Here is a 16321-nt window from a genome sequence, read left to right as displayed (position 1 = left end):
CTTGGTTGATTTAAATAATTCTGAGGAGGAACGTGAATTATTTTTAAAAGAGTTTGATCTTATGAAACTATGACTAGGTAATCTCTTAATATTGTTTAATTTTATTTTTACATCATCAAGCTCTTCATGAATCAAGTCAACTTTAATTTGACATGCTTCGATTTCTATTTGACAGTTTCTTTATTTCTCTTTAAGTTTTTATTTAAATCTTGCTTCACAACCTTTCTTCTCTTGATCAAGCTCTTTATATTCATCTATGACGTTTTGAAGCTCATCAGTTATCATATCTAAATTAGATTAAAGAATAATACAGTTATGATAGTTGTGAGGTCTCACCTTGCTAGGTTCACCTGTTTCCATGAAGCATATATTTATGGCCTCTACTTTTTCTTCATTTTCATCTTCATCACTCCAGGCTCCAAAGTTTTGGTTCTTTCTAGATGTTCTTTTTCTTAACTCTGAATAGTTTTATTTGAAATGGCCAGGCCTTCCACAGCAATAACAACGATCATCATTTTGGTGGAGTCATTATTTTTGGCTCATTAGGATCTTTGCTATATCTGTCTCATGATCTGCCTTACTCTACGATTGATGATGACCATCCCTTTTTTATTGGTATCTTCCAAAATGTCCTCTTCTTTACTTGGAGCAGAGTTAAAGGCTACTAGGTTCTTCTCTTCCTCCTTATGGTACCTGTTGATATAATTTTTCTCATATGCAATGTGGTTACCTTATAGTTCATCATATGTCATGTTGTGTAGATCTCTGACTTCCAGAATGGTACCCTTGGTTTGCCAAATCTTTGGAAAACTTCAGACCAGCTTTTGGACTAACAGGCTGTGTGGATAGATCATCCCTTATGATTTTAGTTCGCATACAATCTTACTAAATTTGGCAAACATTATTTCAATGTCCTCATTCTCTTTTATTTTGAACAACTAGTATTCATTGAACAGGGCAGCAAATTTTGACTTTTTGACTTAAGTGGTTCCTTCATAGGCTACCTCCAATTTGTCCTATATTTCTTTTATAGTTTCACAAGTTGATAACTTATCGTATTCTTCCCCGCTAACTGCACACAAAAGTAAACTTATAACATGTGTATTAGTTTGGATTATCTCTTGTTATTCTTTCATGACCTTGAAACTTTCAAGGTCTTCTATGTTAGTACTGCTATATTCTTATCTTTGTCATTTGACTTCTCCTTGAGTCTTGAAATTGGGTTTGGACCCTTCTTGATGACAATCCAAGATTAGAAGTCATTTGATTGGTCAAAAATTATAAACCTATTTTTCCAGTAAGAGTAATATTGTCCATTAAAGTATGGTGGTCTTGTGGAAGAGTGACCGTCTTGGAGAAGAGCATCGGGAATTTGATAACTTTCCATTTGATCTTTTGTCACTTGCGGTTAAGTAACACTATTGGTGAGACCACCTTTAATATCAATTGAAATTCAAGAGGAGGGTGAATTGAATTTTTCTGTGAGCTGACTCGAACTTCTCACAGTCGACTTGCCTGCAGATCTGTGCACTTCACAAAACAAATTAGATTGAACACTATTAAAAAAATAAATAGTTAAACACAAAGTAAATACACTGAGATTTATCCTAGTTCAGAACACCAATGCGGTGCCTACTTCCAGTCCTTTTGGGTTTCAAAGTTTTCTTATATCATTCAATGTCGGGATTGAGTACAACGATACGAAACAAGTACTAAAGACTTATTTTGCTCTTCAATCTTGCGACACAACTTTAGTTGATGTTATGAAGTTGACTCGATCCTACTTTTTATATAACAGTTGTAAACTAAAAGTTACAAAGCCTTGTGAGAATAAGATTGAGACACTTTGAATTTTCTCCTTAAAGTTGCGTAGTGTCTTCTTTCTTTTGTTTTGGCCTTTATAGTCTTCTGTTGTGTATGTTTTTTTTTTTCTTTATAAGGAAACCTAAGAGATTTCTTCTCAATCAAGGAATTGAGTTGATTCCTTGATTGAGGAAGTTTGCACCTTATGGTATGTCCATATCAGATATGTCCATACTTGGTGTGATTTTCCTTTCTCACATCTATACATGTCCATATCAGATATGTCCAATAATTAGTGAGATCTTCCTTCTCCTTTGATCTTGTCGTGAGGTGCGTCCAATTGCCTTGCTATTGGGATCTTTAGTTGATATGATTTTTGTTGCCTTCTCAAGCGATATCCTACTTTTGATGTGGCTCCATATTTAGCACGACATCCTTTGAGAGAATATTCCTTGCCTTGTGCGAGATATCTTCCTATGATTTGAGATCTTCAATGTCCTTTGTGTGAGATATCTTTTCATCATTAGGGAACTTCAAAATCTTTGATGTGGCTCCTTATTTAGCACGATATTCTTTGAGAGAATATTCCTTACCTTATGCGAGATATCCTCCCATGATTTGAGATCTTTAATGTCCTTTGTGTGAGATCTCCTTCCATCATTAGGGATCTTCAATATTCTGCCAAGTTCACTTATTAGTTTGTCATTATTAAAACATAAAACATAAAAATAGTAGGCTAACACACTTACTAATAACATAATAATTTATTGTAACTAATCCAAAATATAACAAACGATAGATTTTAAAGATAAAGTAGTTTGACTCATTATGATTTGGTAATAGTGTTTTGAATGACATCCCCATCTCTTAATCATTATATTCGATCATTTCCCTACAAAATCAGAGAAAGTACTAGAGATCATAACGAAGTAAAAGAAACACAAGTTAAGAGGAAAAGGTCGAAGAGAGTTGTCTGGATTATTGTGGCAAGGCCATGATGGATCTAGCAATGCCTTTTGTCATGCTTAACGTTGTCATCTTTGTGACTTCATTATTTTTGAATCCAATGAAAAATTCTTAGTTTTGAGAAGCTAACTGTGTTGGTTTTTTCTTGCTCTCATGATGCTCCTTGTTGATCATCGATTTGCTGTGTTGAAGTGCAGTCTTTGTGGAATTTTTGAGAATCTCCCTAAAAGATTCTGCCCCAGTGTAGAAACTCTCGAACTTCTTTGTAAATTATGACATTATTTATTATGAATTTTTTGAGATCTTCTAAAAAATTCTGCCCCAGTCTAGAATGCAAAATACTTGAGTCTTTCTGGCGTAGCATAACTTGAAATTTTAAAAATTCTCAAAATTATGCACCGATTCAGCTTTAGTGACGTATGATGTTTAACTTTGTAGTAAATGTCAAGTTCTGCTGAAAATTTTAAGACCTTCTAAAATATTTCTTCCCCAGTTTTGTGTTTCAATGTCATCTCCATGCAACTTGAAAAATATCCTCTTAAATAAAATCTTAAGGAGAATATGATCGAGCTAGTGTGGTGCTCACATGGTCCATTGAGGTAGAAATCATACCAAATGTAGTTCCTCTATAAGACGAAAAAATAAATTTTCTAAGGGAATGAATGAAGCCGACCTATGCCACTTACATATTCCATTCTTGAAAATTTAAGTCAAACGTAGTTCGTATAACTAAAAAGAATATTTAATATTTTTGATAACATGATCGAAACCAATATAGTCTGCCTACGCATTCTAGTAGGGAAATTAGGTCAAACATAGTTCATTTATACAATAAAAAAATAAACTTACTAAGGGGTTAACCGAAGCCGACATAGGCGGTCTACGTATCCCATTCTTAGGAATTCAGGTCAAATATAGTTCCTTATCCCTAAAAGGTGCGATTACAAAGGAAGAAAATAATAACTTCAAAATGCATGATAGAAGGACGCCGAAAGTACTACTTTGAGAAAACTTCATTTTTCTTCGCGACTGAAGACGTCAATGGTTACTTTTCTTTTAGTCTTTGTAAAACGAGCAAGTTTGACTACCAACACAAATCAGTCTCTCTTTAATAAGAAAGAAAAACACTCAAAAGGTAAAAATGCTAGTTCATGAATTATACTAATTAACCAAATTAATATATGAGACAAATCAAGCAAATATAGATAAAGCAAAATAGTGATGCACTTTAGCACATAAATAATTTATATGCGCCTTATCATACACCGGGCCTTTCAATCCAAAGATAAGATTAACATTTAAAAGATATACATGTCGTTTGTACGACATTCCATTGCCCCCAAATATATCATACAAACTTCATGAATAAATCAAATGGGGATACAAAATGAGGAAAAGGGGAAATACATGATATCAACCCCACACAGGGGAGCAAATCTAAACTAAGCCTCCTTGGAAGCCCTTCAATCTTTGAACTTCTTGAAACGTTTGAATATCCTTCCGATGAAGACCTTCTTTTGATTAAAAAAACTATTTAAATTAAGTCCTCAAACCCAAGGGATAATAGTCTGTACAATCCGATATTATATCCTTCAATTTAACACATAAAGAATGATTGTCTGTTATGAATCGAGGTCAAATAGATGTTAGACAGGTTTTCTAATGGATCCAATAGCCCCTCAGGTATTAAGGCATCTTAGGCTCATACCTGAATAGAGTTTTGGTTTTGCTCAATCCTAGGTGTCTAGATTGGGCTTCGTCCAGGTTCCCAAGTAAACGAATTGGGTTTGAAAATACGAATAACCATCAAATGCCTAATGTTCTAATAAATCATATTATTCCTAACACATTATTTGAAATTGAATAATAGTGGCCGGGACATCCACGAAACCCCAAATAATTTATATATTTTAAATAAACAAATGCCATAAAATGCAACAGTTTAATTTCACAGAATTTAAACACATAAGCACCTAAATAGTTTAGACATTACAATAATTAGTCAATGAAGCTGATTCAAATATTTGGTTAGAACCTCGTTAAAATCCCTAACAGAGTCGTCATTTCTGTTTTTGCCCTTTTTCAATTTGAAGGGATTGGAAAATATTATTTTTGACTTATTAAACTATTTTAAAATTTAAAAAAAATTAAAATAATTTAAGAAATTACAGAGTCGCCACTTGATTTTTGAGAAAATATCAAGAAAAAACTAAAAATATTACTTAAAAGATTCAAAATAAGAAAAACTCTTTTAGGTTTAGAAATTTCGAGTAAGTGATTCCTATTAATACACTTGGAAGGTTGTTTAGGTACCAAGAGTATCCGCTAACTTGCGGTTATCCAGACTATTTAAAAATAATATTTTTTGATAATTTTTAAAAAGAAAATGATTAAGAAAAAATTGTCATCAAGATTTGTGCAAAATAAATTTTGGACGTAGCGGAGATTTTTAACTAAGTCTAAGAAAACTAAGAACAATTAGCATATAAAGGGGAAGGGAAAAACTAAATGACTTACAACATTAGGTCCAAGTCCATAAACCCTGTCCTAAGCTAATTTGGGCTTTTGACTTATCTTCACCTCTCCTAATCTAAATGCTCGGGAAATTATCCCATAACCTGTCATAAGCTAGTTTTCGAACCTTAATGGCCCAAAATAAGCTTCACCTATAGTAAATTATAACTTTGGCTTCGAGGCCCAAATGAATGAACAAATACATAAATAAATAAATAAAGAAAAAGACAATAATAAAAATCAAGACTTTTCAAGTCTCTTAGAGACCTCATCACTGGGTTTTGATCTTTTTTCCTTCTTCTTTCATCTTCTTGCACCCGCACGCCATATAATTGACATTGAATTTAAGCTTCGAACTTGACTCGAAAAGGTGGGCCTCGTTGATCCATAATGAAATGCAAGAGGAAAGGAGTCCATTTGGACTCCAAAACAGATTCATGAAAAGAAAAAGAATTAATATGTGTTCAAAAATTCTACACTTAATAGATAAATGATGAGATGAAAAAATAGTATTCTCAAGAATAAAGAAATAGCACAATATGATATCAAAAAATAAGTCAAATTAATCAATAAAAAGAAAATTAACTTATTTCTCAAACAATCTTGCAAAAAATCAAGCCTAGCACAATATAATCAACTAATTCTTGAAAAGAAAATATTGACCCACAAGTATAGTTGCTTAAAATTTGGAAAAACATTTTCCATAGATTAACAAGTATTTGCACCAAATACTATGAGATGATATAGTCTAATACATATTTTTATTAAAGAAATAAGATGGGAGTGAACATAAGATTAGAAAATCTTTTTTGACCTTTCAAATATGGAATTCAAGACATATTAATGCAACAACACTTTTTCAATACCAAATGGATTCAATCAACAAATTTGAGGGGGAATTGTACAATCTAGTATAAATTTTGAATTTTAAATTTAAATTTTGGGACTTAAATTGATATTGGTGTTGTTAGGATTAGGACGATTTTGGGGTTATTTTAAAAATAACCCCAATAAATTTAGGATTTAGTCAATTTATTAAATATTTGGCCAAATTAAAAATTAATTGGCCAATTGCTTCGCAATTATGGTCAATTTAATTTTAATTATGGCTAAATTTAATAGGTCGGCTAAATTGAATTGAAATCCGATACGAATTAATACCTTGTTTAATCTCAATCTTCTTGATTTAATAAAATCAAACAAATATTTCTCCAAATTAATTAATTTTGAGAACAAATTATATTTATATCAAGGCTTTATTTGTTTGGATTAATTTTCAAGTTTAATCTTAGAAAAAGTCCAATTTTGACAAAAATGTTCATTTAAGTAACAAAATTTATACAATCTCATATATGTAAAAATGAAAATGTATAATCGTCAATTAAATGAAAAATTAACCCAAATAAATATTTTAGAGCGCATTTATAATTCAATTTTATTAAAAAATTAAAGAAACCCAGGATTAAATTTAGTCGTAGAGGAAAAAAAATTAGTTGTCAACAACTTCCCCCCCCTTTGGTTAGGTGGATGCAAGTAACCCTGGACAAAGAGAGTTTGGCGTTCCTAACTTTTATCCAACCACAAATTCATTTCTCGAAAGGGATTGATTTTAGCACGAGTTTTATGGAGTTATGGAGAGAACCCGCTATCGGGTTTCCTACATATCTTAGGTTACATGAGAATTCAAGCCACTTATAATTCATAATGCTTGATTTAAAGCATGATTTTCAAAGAATTCACAAGCTATTCTGATTTTTAAATTTTGGTGAAACCGAAAAACTAGGAATAAGAGGATTGGGGGAGGGGGATATTGGAATGCAGTCAATTTTTTAATCATAAATCCTAGCCTACATATCCCAATGACTTAGGGAATTAGACTACTTGTAGTTTGACTCGATCGGTAGAAAATAGCCTATTATTTCAGACGATTTTTGGCTCAAGATGAGTGACAAGTTGTTCGAGTTATGAATAAGAGGCTTATAAACTCTTAACCATGAGTGTGGAGCTTTTCACATCCATTGGTAAGAATCTACCTGGACATAATTTCCAGAACTCTAAGTACGTTGTCACTCAAATTTGAAGGGAAGAGAAGTTTAGCCTCGGTACGAGTTTAGAAATATCTCAAAAGTGAAGTTGAAATTGAAATATACCTAAGTACCCACATGCCTTCTAACAGGGGTGTGATTTGAGGGTGGTGGCAATCATCCTTTAGCTCGCATCCAAAGATTTTGACATTCGTCTCTAGACTACATCTCATTTTGTTGCTAAGAAAATATTTCACGTTGTGTTGCATCCTTTTTGGAGTCGTCTGCACCTGTGATTTTAATTTGATATTTTATCCTTTCGGATGTTCTCGACAATATCTCAAACAAAATGATTAGTTGTAAATGTAGCATTACACTAATGTAAATTGGTGCAAACCTGTTTGAACATGTTGTACTGAGATAGTTGATGAACCAATTTACACAACCTGTTCTAAAAATATTATTCCACTTTGAATGGGGTGCCAACCCAATATGTGCCAGTAAAAGCTGAATGACTTATCTTAAAAGTAATGTGCCACTTTGAACGAAGTGACGGTCCAACATGTCTCATTGAAAGACGAATGGCCCATTTAAATATAACATGCTACTTTGAATGGAGTGACGGTCCAACGTGTCTCATTGAATGGTCCAATATGTCTTATTGAAGGGCGGACGACCCATTTTAAATGTAACATGCTACTTTGAATGGAGTGATGGTCCAATGTGTCTCATTGAAGGGAAGACGACCCAATTTAAATATAACATGCCACTTTGAACGGAGTGATGATCCAACGTGTCTTATTGAAGGGTGGATGATGCAATTTAAATGTAACATGCCACTTTGAACGGAGTGACAGTCCAATATATTTCATTGACGGGCAGACGATTCAATTTGAATATAACATGTCACTTTGAATGGAGTGACGGTTCAACATGTCTCAATGAAGGGCGGAAGACCCAATTTAAATATAACATGCCACTTTAAATGGAGTGACAGTACAATGTGACTCATTGAAGGGCGAACGACCCAATTTAAATGTAACATGCCACTTTAAACGGAGTGACGGTCCAATGTGTCTATTAATTACCCTCACTAAACTTATTAGTATCATGCAATATAAGGGTAATCGTGCACTCCTTTCTTTTATCATGCCATACGAGAGGATATGACAATCCATAACATAATAAGATGTCACTCTGAAGGAGGTAACGGTCTATAACATAATAACATGTCATTATAAAGGAGGTAACAATCTAGAATATAATAAGGTATCAACCTGAAGGAGGTGACGGGCCATAACATAATAATATTTCACTCTGAAATAGGTGACGATCCATAACATAATAACATGTCACTCTGAAGAAGGTGACGGTCCATAACATAATAATATGTCACTCTGAATGAGGTGATGATCCATAATAATATGTCATTCTGAAGGAGGTGATGGTCCATAACATAATAATATGTCACTGTGAAGGTGGTGACGGTTCATAACATTATAATATGTCACACTGGAGGAGGTGATATTCCATAATATAATGACATATCACTTTGAAGGTGGTGACGATCCATAATAATAACGTGTCATTGTGAACGAGGTGACAGTCCATAACATAATAACATGTTATTTTGAAGGAGGTGACGGTCCATGACATAACAACATGTCACTCTGAAGGAATGCAAAATACTTGAGTCTTTTCTGGCGTAGCATAACTTGAAATTTTAGATCTTCTCAAAATTATGCACCGATTCAGCTTCAGGGACATCTAATGTTTAACTTTGTAGCAAATGTCAAGTTCTTGTGAAATTTTTGAGACCTTCTAAAAAAATTCTACCCCAGTTACGTGCTTCAATGTTATCTCCATGTAACTTGAAAAAAGATCCTCTTAAATAAAATCTTATGGAGAATATGATCGAGCTAGTGTGGTGCTCACATGTTCCATTGAGATAGGAATCATACCAAACGTAGTTCCACTATAAGACGAAAAAAATATTTTTTTAAGGGATTGACCGAAGCCGACATAGGCTACCTACGTATTCATTCTTGAAAAAAAGATATGAGAAAGGAAAAAAAATAAAAGAAAAAAGAAAAAAATAAAGAATAAAACAAAAAAGGAAAAAAAAAAAGAGAAATAGAAGAGAGAAAATAAAGTGGAAAGAAAAAATTTAAAAAGAAAAAGAAATCAAAATAAAAAAAATAAAATAATAAAAAAATAAGATGAAAAAAAAAACTAACAAGAAAAAAATGTTAGAGATATAAGAGAGTGAAAGAGAGGAAAAAACAGTAATGATGTTTTATTTCAAAATTTTGAAGATCCTGAAGATAATTATTTTCAAATATGAGAAAGGAAAAAAAAAGAAAATGAAAAAGAAAAAAATAAAGAAAATAATGAAAAAGGAAAAAAAAAGAGAAATAGAAGGGAGAAAATAAAGTGGAAAGAAAAAAATGAAAAAAATAAAAAAAGAAATTAAAATAAAAAAATAAAATGCTAAAAAAAAATAAGATGAAAAAAAAGTTATAACATACGGCTATACTGGGGGGGAGTGGAATAGTGGAGTAAAAATAAGAAAAGGTAAAGTACCAGGAGTAAAACAGGCACTTGTCTAGTTAATGGGCAAAATAATGCAACTCTTGCTATTGACTGTAATTTTGCAAAAGTGTTGTTATTTATTGTAATTATAGTCTTAAGTATATTACTTTCTATAATCTTTCCATCTAAATACTTGAGCTTTTGTCCCATAACTTATCCTAAGCTAGTCTTCGGACCTTGAAGACTCAAAAATTCGCTTCACCTGTATTAAATTACAACTTTGGCTTCGATGCCCAAATGAATGAACAAATAAATAAATAAATAAATAATAAGACAATAATAAAAATAAAGACTTTTCAAGTCTCTTAGCGACCTCATTAAAGGGTTTTGACTCATTTTCCTTCTTCTTCCATCTTCTTGCACCCGCATGCTATATGATCGTCTTTAGATTTCAACTTTGAACTTGACTCGGAGAGGTGAGCCTCGTTGACCCATTACAAAATGCAAGAGGAAAGGAGTCCATTTGAACTCCAAACAAATTCATGCAAAGAAAAAGATTAAAAAAAGAATTAATATATGTTCGAAAATTCTACACTTAATAGATAAATGATGAGATGACAAAATAGTATTCTCAAGCATAAAGAAATAGTATAATATGATATAAAAAAATAAGTCAAATTATCGAACGAAAAGGAAATTAACCTATTTCTCAAACAATCTTGTAAAAAATCAAGCCTAGCACAATACAATCAACTAACCTATGAAAAGAAAACATTGACCCACAAGTATAGTTGCTTAAAATTTGGACAAACATTTCCTATAGATTAACACATATTTGCACAAATACTATGATATGATATAGTCTAAGACATGTTTTCATTAAAAAAAAAAAAAGAGAGAAGAGTGAGAATAATACAAGGAAATCTTTTGTGACCTCTCAAATATGAAACTCAAGACGTACTAATGCAACAACACGTTTTTAATATCAAATGGATTCAATCAACAAATTTGAAGAAAAATTCATGGTAGTATGTGAATAAAAATGGGACATCTGAATGCACAAAAATACTTCAAGAAATAAATCAATAAATGAGGTGAATCAAATAACATATGGAGTATTAAACATGTTTGAGAAATTATATTCAAAGACAAGATAGAAAAAATGGTAAAAGGTTAATTCTAAGGTAAAAGTGTTCAATTATGCCAACTTCTATTTTAGTTTTACATCATTTCAACAAAATTTATAACCCTAACAACTTTTCAATCTACAACAACAACAAACCCAGTGTATTCCCACATAGTGAGGTCTGGAGAAGGTAAGATGTATGCAGTCCATACCACTACCGCCGGAGAAGTAGAAAGGTTGTTTTCGATAGACAAAGACAATTTTGACCACATAAATGAGTAAATCATGATTGCATACATATATCAAAAGATCTTAGCATTTCATCGTAGCATATAATCGTGGAGAAAAATAACTCTTTAATCAAAAGAATTAAGTATCGGCAAAGGAGTTAGATTTTAAAAGTAGTACTTAAATAACAATTTTTACATGTGAATGGGACAACTATCATATGTATGCCAAAGTGATCAACTTCAACCTTAAGCGGTGATTTTGCAAATCACTAGGCCACAAATATAACACATTATAGTATGTCTTTCAAAAATAACACCAAATTCTTAGATACGGGTAACTCACTACTTCGAATTGAGAAACAATTTCACAGACCCTTAACAATAGTAATAATTATTTTTCGACATGAAGGAAACAACTTAACATGCTAAAAGTAAATATATCCGCCAATAACGAATTTAAACGAGGCATGAGTATGTATGTAATCAAGCAAAGATCGAAACTTTATCGATCTAATTTATCAAGACGAAGCAAACAATAGTAACTATTCTTTTCGACATAAAGGAAACAACTTTACATGCTAAAGTCTAACATATCCACCAACAACGAATTTAAACAAGGCATGAGTACGTATTTAATCAAGCAAAGGTCGAAACTTTATCGATCTAATTTATTAAGGCGAAACAATAATAACTTTTCTTTTTCGACATAAAGGAAACAAGTTTACATGCTAAAGACGAACATATCCACCACCAACGAATTTAAACAAGGAATGAGCATGTATTTTAATCAAAGATCAAAATTTTATTGAACTAATCATAATATTCAAAGAATAAAACCAAAGAAACACGTTAGCTCATTTTATACCATGAACATAAAAATATCCATAATATTGATATCATAACATCCTATAGTCTTCAAGGCCGTTTATAACAAACAATTCCAACAAACAAAATTACAATTACAAAAACTGCGAAGAAGGAGATGAAGATGAAACCGATAACAAATCTAAAAGGAAAAAATGAGTTTACCTATTTCGGAGAAGCAAATCGGGACTTCAAACTTTCTTCAAAGTCTTGATCACCACCAAAAACAATCTTTCGAGAACCCGATTAGCCTATCGCTTGAAATTTTTTACTAAAAAGAATATTTAACTCTTTGCTCAAAAGTTTTTTCCACTCTTTGAGACTTGCTATCTACCAAAATGGTGGTAGTATTTATAGAAAATGATGGAGAATCAATTATTTTCATTCACTAACGTGGGAGAAGAATTTAGGGGTGTTTTGAAAATTTTAAAATTGAGTAAAAGATTTGTTGGAGGAAAAGGTAAGGTGGAATTGTACAATCTAGTACAAATTTTGAATTTCAAAAATGAAAAAAGGGCAAGGTTGAGGGAGAATTGTACAATCTAATACAAATTTTGAATTCCAAATTTGAATTTTGGGATTTGAATTGATTTTGGTGTTTCTAAGATTAGGAGGATATTGAGGTTATTTTAAAAATAACCCCAATCAATTTAGGATTAAGTCAATTAATTAAATATTTGGCCAAAACTAAAACTCAACTAGCCAATTGCAACGTAATTATGGTCAATTTAATTTTAATTATGATAGATTTAATAATGCGACTAAATTAAATTGAAATTTGATTTGAATTAATACCTTGTTTAGTCCCGAGCTTCTTGATTTAATAAAATCAAATAAATATTTCTCCAAAATAATTTATTTTGAGAAAAAATTATATTTAAATCAAGACTTTATCCATTTGGATTAATTTTCAAGCTTAATCTTAGTTAAAGTCCAATTTTGACAAAAATGTTCATTTAAGTAACAAAATTTATACAATCTCGTATATGTAAATACAAAAACGTAAAATTGTTACTTAAATGACAAAATTAACCCAAATAAATATTTTAGAGCGCATTTATACCAATGAAATAAATATTTCAATTTAATTAAAAAAATTAAAGAAATTCAGGATTAAATTTAGTCGTGGAGGACAAAAATTAGGTGTCAACAGGAGGGTGCAGTGAAAGATGGATATTTTTAGATTATAAAACAAAAAAAAATAACTCAAAAAATACGTGAGCTTTATAAAATAAATAATAGCTCATAAAATATGTGAATTTATAATATAAATGGATAACTCATATATTTTGTGAGCTTTACACTTTTTGCAAATGTTAACACAAACACCAACCATTTTTTTAATAAAAAGGTTAAAGCTGACAAAATATATGTGAGCTTAGCCTATTTTAATATCATTTTATATACCTACCATGCTTTGGTATTCTTATATAAATGAAGGGCCCATTTTAGTCGTGGATTCAAAATTGCAACACAAATATTTTTGAAGGTTAACACTATAATTTGAGAAAATTTCACAAAGTGGTTTAGTACATAGTGGTATTACATCGCAGCGCTACAAGTTTCATATTTACATAGCTTAACAACCCTTGTTCAGATACATGATACAATTTGAGGACTGTGATACTATTTACCTTGTTATGTGTTATTCTAATACCTACTTCTATTAGAGAACTTTGTTACATTATCAGATAAGTATGTTATAATTAAGATACTAGATACAATTAGTAATTGTGATACTACTTCGTTTGATACAAATTTATTGTATTATAAGATGTCTGATATAATTAGATAAATATATTATGAGATATTTGATATATTTAGAGATCTGTGATACATCTTCATTTGATACAAACTCAGTATCAGGAGATTTTTTTGATAAGATTTTAAACGGAAGAGAATTAAGGAAAGGTTAACGTAGGAGGAAAAAAATAAGGAAATTGGATGAGGGGGGGAGTTAGGTTGAGGTGAGAGGGAGAGAAATAACAAAAGTGGGTGAGAGAGTGTATTCATGATACAATATTCCTTTCACCATTAAATTAAGAGGTAAGTCAAATAGTGGAAAAAATTTATTCCCTTTATTTTTCATATTAAGTGAATTGTTGAGATTTTTGTAATAGTTTAATTTTTTCTTTCAATGTCCAAGAGAATTATTAGAATACTTTTACATATTTATCCTTTCATTTAATGATGGACTTGAAAATTAAAAAGACAAGAAAAAAGAGGGGTGTGGAGGATCGACCTATGATTAAGTGGGGTAGCTTGAATTTGGCTAGTTCTTTGGAGATTGGGGAGAAGTTGAAGACAATCGGGGCTTGGAAGACCAGTGGGGATATGAATAGCATCTAGGAGATGACTGTCAGTTGCATTAGGAGACAGCTAGAGAGGTATTGGGTGTTTTGAGAGACTGATTTGGCAAGCACGAGGTGACTGGTGGTGTGGTGAATAAACAACTTAAAAGAAAGATGGAGACTAAAAAGATGACTTATGCAAAGTTAGTTAAGAGCAAGGATGACGAGGAGAACCATACGAATAGGGATGAGTATAAGTTAGTTGGGAGAGAGGCTAAGTTAGCAATTACGAAGGCTAAGAAAATAACTTTCAAGTGCTTGTATGCAGCTTTAGAGGAGAAAAGTTGTGATGAAAAGTTTTATAGAATTTCCAAGGATAGGGAGTAGTGGAATCATGACCCTTACCAAGTAAAGTACATCAAGAAGGAGGATGAAAAAGTATTGGTGGAGGATGCCAACATTAGAAAACATTGGCGGTTCTATTTCCATAGACTTTTGAATGATGAAGAGGATAAAGTTTTCATGTTGGAGGACTTGGAACACTAAGAAAGGTGTTATGATTATGTTTATTATAGGTGTATCAAGGTTGAGGAGGTCAAGAGTGTTATTCTTAGGATGCAGAGGGGTTGAAAGAATGGACCTGATGTGATTTTGATAGATTTTTAGAAGAACACTTGTGGGGTAGGTATAGAGTTGTTGACAAGGTTGTCTAACATCAACTTAGGGCGGCGAATATGCCGTAAACATGGATATAGAGTACGATTATTTCTTTATATAAGAACAAAAAGGATATTCAGAGTTACAACAACTGTAGGGGTATCAAGTTGTTGAGTCATATTATGAAGGTTTGGGAAAGGGTGGTAGAGTTGAGGCTGAGGAGGATCGTGACTATTTTTGAGAATCAATTCAGTTTTATGTCAAGCCAGTCGACTACTGAGGCCATTCACCTCATGAGGAGGTTAGTGGAGCAGTTTAGGAAGAGGGGGAAGAAATTGCACATGGTGTTCATTAATTTTGAGAAAGCGTACGATAAAGTATCAAGGAAGATTCTATAAAAGTGCTTAGAGGTTAGAGGTGTGCATGTGGAAACACTAGGGTAATTCAAGACATGTACACCTCTAGCCTCTACTTCTGGAAGATTTAATGCACTTTTCTATTTTGACAGGGTTGTACTAGAGATCATCTCTTTGCTCTTTTTATTTGCTTGAGTGATGGATTTTTTGACGCGGTATATTCAAGGAGATGTACCTTGGTGTATGTTATTTGCTGAAGATGTGTACTAATTGACGAGACTCAGAAAAGAGTTAATGATAAGTTGGAGGTTTAGCGACAGAACCTTGAGTCTAAGGAGTTTAGGTTGAGTAGGATTAAGACGGAGTACTTGTAATATAAGTTCAGTGATCTGACGCATGAGGTTGATGATGTAAAACGAGATACAAGTTAAAGAGATTGAATGGATAATCAATACATAGATTAAAGATAGAGAAGAAAGAAAAAATAATCGGACAATTGAAATAAACTAGAGACAAATGTAGATTTTTAATTTTCTAATTTTGAACATATAATTACATAATTAAATTTGAGAAAGAAGATAATTGAACTCATACATGATTAATCTTACCAAAAGACATTCAAGAGAGATCCAATGTAGAGACAAAGAAATTCAACCCATAAACCTCACCGAGAGAGTTAACCTAAAAATATTGTCTACCCTAAAAATATTTATCATATTCTATTTATACTGCTAGGGCTAACTTAAAATAAAAAAAGACATAAATACCCCTTATTACACACACACACACACACACACATATATATATATATATATATATTATGATCAAAAGAACCTAAACTATAATGTTTATTTTCTCTATTTCACACTCTCTTGAAACACTCTAGGCTCTTGAGGCCAAGTTGAAATTCTCTAATACAATTGGTACTTCTCGAACTTGCATCATACGGTCCTTGTTG

Source organism: Capsicum annuum, chromosome 7, assembly GCF_002878395.1.
Source record: "Capsicum annuum cultivar UCD-10X-F1 chromosome 7, UCD10Xv1.1, whole genome shotgun sequence".
Lineage (NCBI taxonomy): Eukaryota > Viridiplantae > Streptophyta > Magnoliopsida > Solanales > Solanaceae > Capsicum > Capsicum annuum.
This window is presented reverse-complemented; position numbering follows the sequence as displayed.